Below are 12,100 nucleotides of genomic sequence, written 5' to 3'. Positions count from 1 at the left end.
TAAAATTTTCTCTCCTAATTTCACTACAAATATGATTGTACAATGGCTAGAAACATGATTTGCTTTTATGGAAAATACTATAGTAAATGCTATTTGGGTTTAGTTTATAGCTCTTGAAAACTCTTCTTCCTGAGGTCACTACTTCCTCCTAATTTTAAAATTATATCATTCGATGGCAAGTGACTCATCCTTACTTAAAATTCTCTCTTCTCTTGACTTCTGTGATACCATCCTGTTTTAGGCTTTATTTTCAACTCCAGCAGATTCTTGTCAGTCTTCTTGTCCTCTCATCCCAGGCGTCTATTCTTACTTTGTGTCTCTATGTCTCCGTGTTGTTGCGGTTGTCTTTCTGAATGTGTTTTTTTCCAACTACAGAAGCCCCCTTCCCTAGAGTGATATATCTATCCCAGATTTCATGCTTGACTTTCAGCTGCACAAAAGTATCTACAGATCCTCTCTATTTGTATGTGCCCCCAAATACCTCATACTAAATATGTCAGAACTAAATTCTTTATATCTTCCTAAGTCATCTCTCCTGTGTTTCCTATGTCTTAACAGCTCCACCAATCATTCAGTGTGGGGATAATCCTAGACTCTTCCTTTTTACCTCCCCTCTGCATTAATTAGGGTTCCCAAGAGAAATGAAACCAATAAGATATATAATATAATAGAGAGATTTATTTTAAGGAATTGGCTTACATGACTGTGGAGTCTTGGCAAGTCCAAAATCTGCAGGGTAGGCTGGCAGACTGGAGATCCAGGGAAGAGTTGCAGTTCACGTCCAAGTTGACTGGCAGAGTTCCCTCTTCTTACGGGGAGATCAGTCTTTTTTCTATGAAGGCCAACTGAGTGAATGAGGCTCACCCACATTAGGGAGGATAATCTGCTTCACTCAAAGTCTACTGATTAAAATTTAATCTCATCTAAACAATGCGTTCACAGAAACATCTAGAATAATGCTTAACCACATTTCTGAGTACAATACCTAGTCAAGCTGACACATAAAATTACCTAACACGTTCCTCATTAAAATATTGATTACCATTTTCTACCTATTTTACATATTCATATTTATCAATGCTGTCCACTGTATCCATTCCCTCTTGACTGCTTAAAGACCAGGCTATTATCTCCTGCCCTCATTATTGCAAAATTTTCTTAAGTCTCTAACTTCAACATTTCCCTCCTATGCCATTCTCCACACTAAGTGGAATGATTATTTTGATTATGTTAATGCCATGTTTAACTTTTAAATATCTCTGCTTTGCTTTCTGGAGAGTCCAACATCCCTAGCATGATATATAAATTCCTTATGACCTGATTTGTCAATTTTTTTCATCCTTTCCTTTCACCATTACTCCACATACCCCAAGCTCCAAGTATATTAATTTATTTTTAGTTCAATGTACTGACTAATTTATGCATCCATACACTTGCAAATGCTATTCTATGTAGACTATGCCCCTAGTCCTTCTTTGGTTGTTTCTTTTCATGGCTTTATTTATGCTTTAGGACTCAGCTCAATCACCACCTTCTGCAGGAAGCCTTCTGTGGTGTCACAGGGATTAGATAGCTGTCCACTCATTGAATTGCAGGAGCAGCTTGTATTCTATTTTTAGCTTAGTGAATACATGGCAAATGCTTAGAATAATTCTGGAATATAGCAAGTACTTCTATTACCTACTATTATTATTAATAACAGTATTTATAGCACTCACATCAAATTGTAATTACTGTATGATTGTCCATTGTTCTAAAAATTACCTTAAAGGCTAATAAATTTTTCCCAGCTTCTAGCACAGGGCGTGACACATAGTAGGTAATAAATATGTGTCACTGAATGAAAGAACTCTTCAGTATTATAGATATGATGTTTTCTAAGAAAAAAATAAAAATAAAATCTTTTGTACAAAAATTTTCAGATTTAAAGCCAAATGCCAAATGTCTTAGACTTCAAACAAGAATAGGTGAATTTTTCAATGTGATTTTACTAAAAGCCTTCATAAAATTAAAACAGAATTCATCACATATTATGGACATTTTGACATTATCTTTTGCCAGTCATATATCTATAGAATATGTGAAGTATTATTAAGAATACTTCAGGAAGTGGCTATGGCATAAAATGTCACTAAAATTATCCTAGTCTTTTTTCTCAACTTTCTAGCTAATTTGCAGATCACTTTATTCAAAACCTTACAATGCACATTGTTATTTTCTTTCCACCTAATTGCACCACATTTTATCTTTATAGAAATCTTCTTGTCTTTTATAATTTATCAATCTTTTCTTTTCCATTTCTGTCTCCTAAAAAAAAAAAAAGTCTTACAAAGAGTTCAAGTCAACTTTGACCCATGCTAATGGCTTACGAAGACAGTGAGTGATAGGTAAGATGTAGTTACCAACTTCTAGTTCTTTTTTTTTTTAAACAAATGGGAATATTTTTAAAATATGCAAGTACACTATATTCTGATGATTATAAAATTCAAATTTTTACAAGTTATTTTTAAATAGGTTATTAAAATTATATAGAGGAAACATGCATTTTTAACCTTTTTAAAATTCCCAATCTGGCTTACATATTTGCTTGTGTATTTTTGGGTTTTGAAAGTTCTTCATATGTTCTTAATATATGTTATGATATGTTTTTCAGACATATGGTTTGCAAATATGTTCTCAAATATTTTCTCTCAACAATTCACAGGTACTACTACTGCTACAAAGGAAAGGCACTTATTTTTAATAATGATTAAGGATCAATTCAACAGAAATATATGAGTCTTAATCTTTTACAGTAATGAAAAGTCTCAAAATATATAAAGAAAAAAACTGACCTCATGATAAATAAAAGCAGACAATCCAAAAATCATACTTGAAAATTTTTAATTTTTATCATTATAACTACTAAAACAAAATAATACAGAATCAGTGGAAATATATTAGATTAAAACAAAAGGAATAGCAAACTTGGGCTTATTTAAATCTACAAATCTATTTCTAATAACTAAGAATATATGTAATTTTCAAATGTACATAGAATATATACAAAAATTTAATATATGCTGGATAATAAAGCTAGTTTCAAGCAACATCAAAGTATTTAAATCATGCAGGCATACATACTGATTTAGAGAATAATGATCATGTTAGAAATCATTTTTTTAAATAGTTTATTGTCAAATTGGTTTCCATATAACACCCAGTGCTCTTCCTCACAAGTGCCCTCCTCCATTACCACCACCTCTTTCCCCCCATATGTGTGTGTGTGTGTGTGTGTGTGTGTATACACAATGGAGTACTACATGGCAATGAGAAAGAATGAAATATGGCCATTTATAGCAATGTGGATGGACCTTGAGGGTGTCATGCTAAGCGAAATAAGTCAGGTGGAGAAGGACAGATACCATTTTTGCACCCATAGGTCTAACAGGAGAAACCTAATGGAGGACCATGGGGAGGGGAAGGGGAAAAGCGAGTTGGGGAGAGAGAGGGACACAAATCATGAGAGACTCTTGAATACTGAAAATGAACTGAGAGTTGAAGGGGGAAGGGAAGGGGGAGGGAAGTGGAGTGGTGGTAATAGAGGAAGGCACTTGTAAGGAGAAGCACTTGGTGTTATATGGAAACCAATTTGACAATAAACTATTACAAAAAAAGGAAAGGGGCAGAAGATATGAGTAGACATTTTTCAAAGACATCCAGATGGCTAACAGACACATGAAAAGATGCTCAACATCACTCATCATCACAGAAAGACAAAGCAAAACTAAAATACCCCTTTACAATTGTCAGAATGGCTAAAATTAACAACAGGAAACAACAGATGTTGGTGAGGATGCAGAGAAAGGGGAACTCTCTTACACTTGTGGTGGGAATACAAATTGATGCAGCAACTCTGGAAAACAGTATGGAGGTTCCTCATAAATTAAAAATAGAAGTACTCTTAAGATCCAGCAATTGTACAACTAAATATTTACTCAAAGGATACAAAAATAGATTTGAAGGGGTACATACACCCCAATGTTTATTGCATCATTCTCAACAATAGCCAAACTACAGAGAGAGCCCAAATGTCTACTGACAGATGAATGAAAACAGGTGGCATATTTTATTCTGGGGTGCCTGGGTGACTCAGTAGGTTAAGCGTCCAACTCTTGATTTTGGCTCTGGTCATGATCTTTAAGTTCATGAGATCAAGCCCAGCATTGGCCTCTCTGCTGACAGTGGAAAGCCTGCTCAGGGTTCTCTCTCATGCCCTCTTTCTATCTACCAACCTCTCTCTGCCCTTCCCCTCTCATGCTCTCTCTAACTCTCAAAATAATAAATTAAAAAATGAGGTGGTGTATATGGTGTATATGTACAATGAAATATTACTCAGCAATTAAAAAGAATGAAATATTGCCATTTGCAACAATGTGGATGAAGTTAGGGTACATTATGCTAAGAAAAATAAGTAAGAGAAAGACAAATACCATATGATTTCACTCATAGGTGGAATTTAGGAAACAAAGCAGATGAATATATGGAAAGGAAAAAAAGAGAGAGAGAAAGGGAAACAAAACTTAAGAGACTTTTAATGATAGAATAAACTGAGGGTTTATCCAGAGGGAGGTGGGTGGGGGATGGCTAAATGGGTCATGGGCATTAAGGAGGGCACTTGTCATGGTGAGTACTGGGTGATAAATCACGAAATTCTACTCCTGAAATCAATATTACACTATATGTTAACCAATTACAATGTAATAAAGATTTTGAAAAACCAACTAGAATTTAATAAAAATTTGGAAAAAAACCAAAACAACAACAAACAAATGTATGTGTGGAAGCATAAAAAGATTTTAAACTGAAATTATAATATTGCATATCAAACTTTGGTATGAACCTATAGATAAGCTTAGAGAAAAATTTGTAACCTTGAATGAATATGTTATCAAAAAATAGTTTATCTCAATGTCAATTTCAAGAAGTTAGCAAACAAGAGCAAATTAAATCCACAGAATGCACAAAAAAAGAAATAACAAAAATAAGATAATAAGTTAGTGACAAAGGAAATACATCAACATTAGAATAAAACTTAAATAGAAAAATATGGTTTATTTGGAAAGATTAAATAACACCCAGAAATATTGATCAAGGGCAAAAAAAGAGAAATCACAACTATATCAAGAATGAAACATTAAACCTAGAAACATTAAAAAATATGCAAATAAAGTATTATGACCAATGATATGCCAATAAATTTGAAAATATAACTTATCCAAAATGACTGAAAAATAATTAATGTGAATAGTCTTGTAGATATCAATAAACTGAATTCATAAAGAAAAACCAACTCACAGAAAAAATCTTAGGGCCAGATTGCTTCACTGGTAAAATTTTCAAATACGTAAATAGAAGCAAATAATCTCTCCCAAAGAACAGAAAAGTAAGAAATACCTTCAAAGCCATTCTATGAGAGCAGCATGACTCTGAAACCAAACCTGGAAAGAAATGAGGAAGAAAATTTCGCATCATTTTCTTTTGTGAAAATAATTCTAAAATATTAAACATAATATAGAAAAAAAGCTAATAAAACTTTAAAAGTTATACATCATGTTTTATTTCAAAAGTGCAAGATTAGTTTTATACTAAAAACTAAATATATGAGGTAAGGAATAAATGAGAAAATTTATAAAATCATCTTCACTGATGCACAAAATTTGTTAAATTTCTTCACCTTATCAAGATGAAAACAGCAAACTAAAATATGAGAATTCCTTAATCGAGAAGATATTTAAAGTACACACATGCACAGGTAAAATATGCATACTCAGAATATACATACACTCCTAAAACTTATAGGCAATGTAATAGAAGAATATGGACAAAAAAGTTAGTGTGGACACAGCCAAACAGTATGTCCTCCTGTCCAATAAACATGAAAAGGGGCGTACTCTCATTAGACACCAGAGGATGCAAATTAAAATCACATTGAGACTGCCAGATATACCCACCAAAACATCTAAAATTAAAACAGTGAAAGTGCAATACTTGTGAGGATGTGAAGCAAGTAAAACTCTCATACGTTGTTTGTGGGAAAACAAATTTTCTGCAAAAGTATGTGCTACACTTAAATGCATACACACACATAATACATATATTCCTATAACCAACTAATCCTATTCCAAGTTATATACACACAAAAAACTGCATACATTTGTGCACCAAAATATACACACAAAATGCAAAAAATAATGCAAATAATCTAAACAGTTTACTCATCATTATCCATCAATTTAATAGGCAATTAATTGTGTAATATTCACACTATGGAGGCATTACAAAGCTAAACAAAGAGATGAATCTCACAAAGACAATGTTGAGTGCAATAAGACAAAAAAGAAAAGAAAGAAAGCCTCCATAAGCTTAAAATTACTGAATTCATGCAAACTAAGATCTCTAATCAAAGTGGAATAAAATTAGAAACCAGTAGCAGAATAAGGCTTGGAAAATGCAGAAATTTGTGGAAATTAAGGAATATACTCCTAAAAAACTGTTTAAAATTATTATTCTTTGTCAAAAGAATTCCAAGAAAAATTAGACACAACTTTTAAAAGAATGAAAATAAAAATACAATATAAATACATTTATTCAGTGCAGTAAAAATAGTATTCCAAAGGAAATTTATTCCTGTGAATATTTATATTAAAAATGAAAGATATCAAATCAATAACACAAAATTTCATATTACAAAACTAGAAAAAAAGGTCAAAGTAAACTCAAAGCAAGCATAAAAAAAGAGATAAATGAGGATTTGAGAAACAAATTGAAATAGAGAATACTAATAATTGAAAAAATAATAGCAAAACCAAAATTTGGGTTTTTGAAAAGACCAAGAAAACTAATAAAACATTAGTTAGGCTGACCAAGGAAAATGATAGGATTCAAATTATTAATATCAGGAGTAAAGTAGGGAGCACTACTACTTCCTTAATGAAATAAAAATAGTTGTAAGGAGGGACACCTGGGTGGCTCAGTCAGTAAAAGGTCTGAGATTGGCCCAGGTCATGATCTCACTGTTCATGAGTTCAAGCCCACGTCTGGCTCTGTGCTGACAGCTCAGAGCCTGGAGCCTGCTTCAGATTCTGTGTCTCCTCTCTGCTTCTTCCCTGCTCATGCTCTGTCTCTCTCTTAAATAAATAAACATTAAAAATGTTTTAATAGTTATAAAGGAATAATATTAATAACTTTTTGTGAAAATTTGATTATCTAAATGAAATTGACAAATTTCTAGAAAGACCCCAACAATCAAAATGACTTAAAAAATAAGAAATTTGTACAGTTTTATACAAAGACTAGACATTGAGTTGCTATTAAAAAAAAAAAATGAAAAGCCCAGGTCCAAGCTTTACAAATGAATTTTACCAAATACTTTAAGAAGAATTAATTCCAATTCTTCACAGAGTCTTCCAAAAATAGAATAAGGCAGAAGATGGACACTAATACTACTCTGATACTGAAACCAGAAAAGGCATTATAAAAAAAAAATAATTACAGACCAACATCCATTATGAAGATATATGTAAAACTCTCCAACAAAATACTAGCACACAGAATCCAGCTGTATATATACAAAGAATTATATACACTATGACCAAATGGGATTTATCCAAAATTACAAGTTTATTTTAATGCCTAATATCAATCACTAACATACACCTCATTAGTAGGATAAAGGGCAAAACCACAGTATAATACAAATAGAGGCAGGAGAGATATATGGAAAAAATCCAGTGCATTGTAATAATAAAAAGGATTCAACAAACTAGAGTTGAGAATGTCCTCAACCTAGCAATGAGTATTCATGAGAAACCCACAGCTTACACCATACTTACTTATGAAAGAATGAGTATCTCCCTCTTAATATCAGGAATAAAGCAAAGTTGCCTTTTCTTACCGTTTCTATTTAATTCTGTACTAGAGGTTCTTTCTACGACAATTACACAAGAAAAAGCAATTCCACCCAGTTGGAAAGAAAGAAGGTAAAACCATTTCTATTCTTGCATGACAAAATCTTGTTTGTAGAAAATTCTGATGAATTCACACAATATGCTATTAGAACTAATGACTGAGTTAAAGTTGCAGGATGCAAAATCAACATAGAAAAACCAATTGTATTTCTACATATTAGCAATGAACAATCTAAAAATCAAATTAAGTGAATAATTATGGGCACCTGGGTGGCTCAGTAGGTTAACTGTGACACTTTTGATTTTGGCTAAGGTCATGAACTCACAGTCATGGGATAAAGCCCTGCATCAAGCTTCATGCTGAATGTGGAGCCTCCTTGGGATTCTCTCTATCCCTCTGCTCCTCTCCGCCACTCACTCTCTCTCTTGTTCAAAAATAAATAAATATCTTAAAACATTAAAAAAATAATAGCAACTTAAAATGGCATGAAAAATTAATAAAACACATAATGGTAAATTTAATAAAAGTCGTGCATTTTTTATTGAAAATTATAAAATATTGAAAAAGTTTAAAGGAGACTTAAGTAAATGGAAAGGCATCACATATTCTTAGAATTGCTGACTTAAATTGTTCAGGTGGTTATACTTCCTTGATTGACCAACAGATTCAAAGCAATTCTTATCAAAATCTCAGATGCTATTTTCGCATAATTGATGAATTCACTCTAAAGTTCATATAGAAATTCAAGGGATGCAGAATAGCCAGAATAATCTTAAAAAGGAGAAACAATTTAAATACACAAACGTTCTGATTTCAAAAGCTAGTACTAAGTTAAGATATTCAGGATAGTATGGTATTGGCATAAGGATAGACATATATATCAATGGAATACAATTGAGAGTCTAGAGATAAACCCTTATATTTAAGGTCAATTAATTTTCAACAATGGTGCCAAGACTATTAAATGGGATAAAGAATAGTGTTTCAGTAAAAACTGCTAGGACATTGAATACTTACATACAAAAATAAAGTTCAATTCCTACCTCACACCACACACAAAAATTAATCCAATGGTTCATAGACCTAAATACAAGAGCAAAAATTATTAAACTCCTAGAAGAAAGTAGAAGAGTAAATCTTTGTGATGTTGGTTTAACAGTGATTTCTTAGATAAGACACCACACACACACACACACACACACGACTATTAGATAAACTGTACTTCATTAAAATTTAAAAATCTTGTGCTTCAGAAAATACATTTAAATAGGTGAAAAGACAACCCAGAGATTAGTAAGAACATTTACAAATTATAAATCTGATAAGGGACTTGTATCAAGAATACATGAAAAATCTTTCAATTCATCAATAAAAAATAATCAAATCAAAAGCAAGAAAAGATTTCAAAAGATATCTATCCAAGTAAGATAAATATATGGTCAATTAGTACATAAAAAGATCCTTAACTGCATTAGTAATTATTAATTTCCATTAGTAAATGGAAAGCAAAACCACAATGAAATACCACTTCAGGCCATTAAAATAGTTAAAATAAAAAAAACAAATAATAATAAATTAGAGAAGTAGAGAAACTGGAATTCTAATGAATTATGGGTGGGATTGTAAAATGATGCATTCACATTAGAAAACATTTTGGTCATTTCTCAAAATATTAAACATAGAGTTCCCATATGATGCAACAATTCCACTCCTACATATATGCCTAAGAGTATTAAATACATACGTCCACACAAAGAAAATATACACAAGTGTTCATAGGAGCAATACTTATTATAGCCAAAAAGTGGAAACCGACTAAATGTCCATCAACTGATAAATGGATAGCCTAATATGGTATATCCATATGATGGAATCTTAAGAGTTAAGGAATCAGTATTGATATATACAACAACATAGATAAACTTTGCAAGAATTATACTATGTTTAAAAAGTCACAAAATACCTTATAATGTATGATTCCATTTATTTAAAATGTCTAGAATATGTATATTCATAAACACAGAAAATGATTAATGGTTGCCAGGGAAGGAGATGGGAAGGGCATAAGAAGTGATATGGGTTAGTGGATATGGGTTTTGGGGGTAACAAAAATGTTCTAAAATGAGATAATGCTGAAGGGTGCACAACTATGTAACTATAATAAAAAGCAATAAATTTTCATTTTATAAGGGTCTATTTTATAATATTTAACTGTAACTCAATACAGCTATTGCAAAAATAGAATGAAAAAAATTCATTTTATATAAGGATAAATAACTTTAAAAATTAACCTATCACTATAGAAGGTAGCATACTGATCATATCTAGGGGATAGGGTAGAATAATGAGACAAGTTCTCAAGTGCTTACATCCCATATCACAAAATATATTGTGCTTACATAGATATATGTTAAATCTTGGGAAAAATCACAAAGCTGTTCATTTAGGATGTGTGCGTGTTTAAATTAAAATGGTTTACTTAAAATTAAAATTCTTAAAATCTGTAAGAAACTTTGGAAAAATGGAATGTGAGAAAATGTGAAAATGGAGAGAGGAAGTCTGAAGAAATGATCTCTTTTATGGACCACTTGAGTTCTCAGCCAGGAAACACAAGGGAAGGAGGGTAAATGTTAAGGTTTTAAGGCATTAAAAATACTGACAGTATTAAATACTGCAGCCACTTTGGAAAACAGTTCAGCAGTTTCTCAAAAAGTTAGATATAAAACTGCTATGTGACCCAGAAAAAATTTACAAACTAATAATTTTTTTTACCTTTGGATTCTCAATTCTATTCTGTTTTTTTTAAATAGTTTATTGTCAAATTGGTTTCCACATAACACCCAATGCTCTTCCCCACAAGTGCCCTCCTCCATTACCACCACTTCTTTCCCCCCTCCCCCCCCCCCTTCAGTCCTCGGTTCGTTTTCAGTATTCAAGAGTCTCTCATGATTTGTGTCCCTCTCTCTCCCCAACTCTCTTTCCCCCTTCCCCTCTCTATGGTCCTCTGTTAGATTTCTCCTGTTAGACCTAAGAGTGCAAACATATGGTATCTGTCCTCCGCCTGACTTATTTTGCTTAGCATGACACCCTTGAGGTCCATCCACTTTGCTACAAATGGCCAGATTTCATTCTTTCTCATTGCCATGTAGTACTCCATTGCACACTAATATTAATGGTATCACTATTTATAATAGTCCCAAGCTAGAAACAAATTAAATGTGCATCAACTAGTGAATGAGTACACTAATTGTGACATTCATAACAGTTGAATGCTATTCAGTGATAAAAATAAATGAACTACTGACATATGCAATACCATGGATGAACCTTAAATACATTCTACTAGGTAAAAGAAGTCAAACATAAGAGATTATATATCATGATTCCACTTACACAAGATTTCCAGAAACGACAAATTTGCAGAGACATAGAGTAAGTTAGTGGTTGCCTAGTGGCTGAGGTGGAAATAGGAATATACTATAAATGACTATAAGGGATCTTAATGAAAGAATAAAGATATTCTAAAACGGATATGTGGTGATGATTATTTTACATTGTAAAGTTACTAAAATTCATGGGCTGTATTCTTAAAATGGGTGCATTTTACATTACATTAAATATACATTAATGAATATTGTTTAAAATACTGATCGTAATATTCATAGTCTCTTCTGGCAGGAAAAATATTGCCATTAAAAAACAAACAAAATACAATAAAATTATTTTTTGCCAACACGTGACTAAACTATTCCTAGAATAGTCCACCCAGTCTTTGTCAGACCTTCAGTCATGGATGGTTATTATACACAGCGGAATAATAGCTGAAAGCAAAGCCCGTAGTATCAGATGGCCCTGGTACCAATCCCAGATCTCCTCTTTGCTGTGTTTTTGCCATGAGGCAAATCACTTAAGCTTTTCAAACCTCAGTTTCCTTACTGTAAATCCTGGATATTAATAGTACTATGTTACAGGATTATAAGAATTAGATGAGGTAATTCGTGTAATGCCTAGCATAGGGCCTGTCATGAAGTAGACACACAATAAATGGAACTTTTCTTTATAATCATTATTGCTTGGGAAAATAAAGATGATCCCCACACAGAAAAAGACAATTTGAGAGGAAACCACTGAATTTACCACACAAAAGCTT

At 32.3% G+C, this 12,100-nt stretch overlaps 1 long non-coding RNA gene across 3 annotated transcripts in view; it reads right to left on the bottom strand.

Annotated features, from left to right (window-relative positions):
* Positions 1-5,336: 5,336 nt before the first annotated feature.
* LOC115294637 overlaps positions 5,337-12,100 on the bottom strand; it is a 365,947-nt gene continuing 359,183 nt past the window's right edge. For all 3 annotated transcript variants that reach the window (XR_003910018.1, XR_003910019.1, XR_003910020.1), the window contains one exon: positions 5,337-5,480. This is a non-coding gene — a long non-coding RNA (uncharacterized LOC115294637). The remainder of the gene's footprint in view (positions 5,481-12,100) is intronic.

This window comes from Suricata suricatta, chromosome 6 (genome assembly GCF_006229205.1).
Source record: "Suricata suricatta isolate VVHF042 chromosome 6, meerkat_22Aug2017_6uvM2_HiC, whole genome shotgun sequence".
Classification (NCBI taxonomy): domain Eukaryota; kingdom Metazoa; phylum Chordata; class Mammalia; order Carnivora; family Herpestidae; genus Suricata; species Suricata suricatta.
Note: the sequence above shows the minus strand (reverse complement) of the source record. Positions and strands in the feature narration are given on the sequence as shown.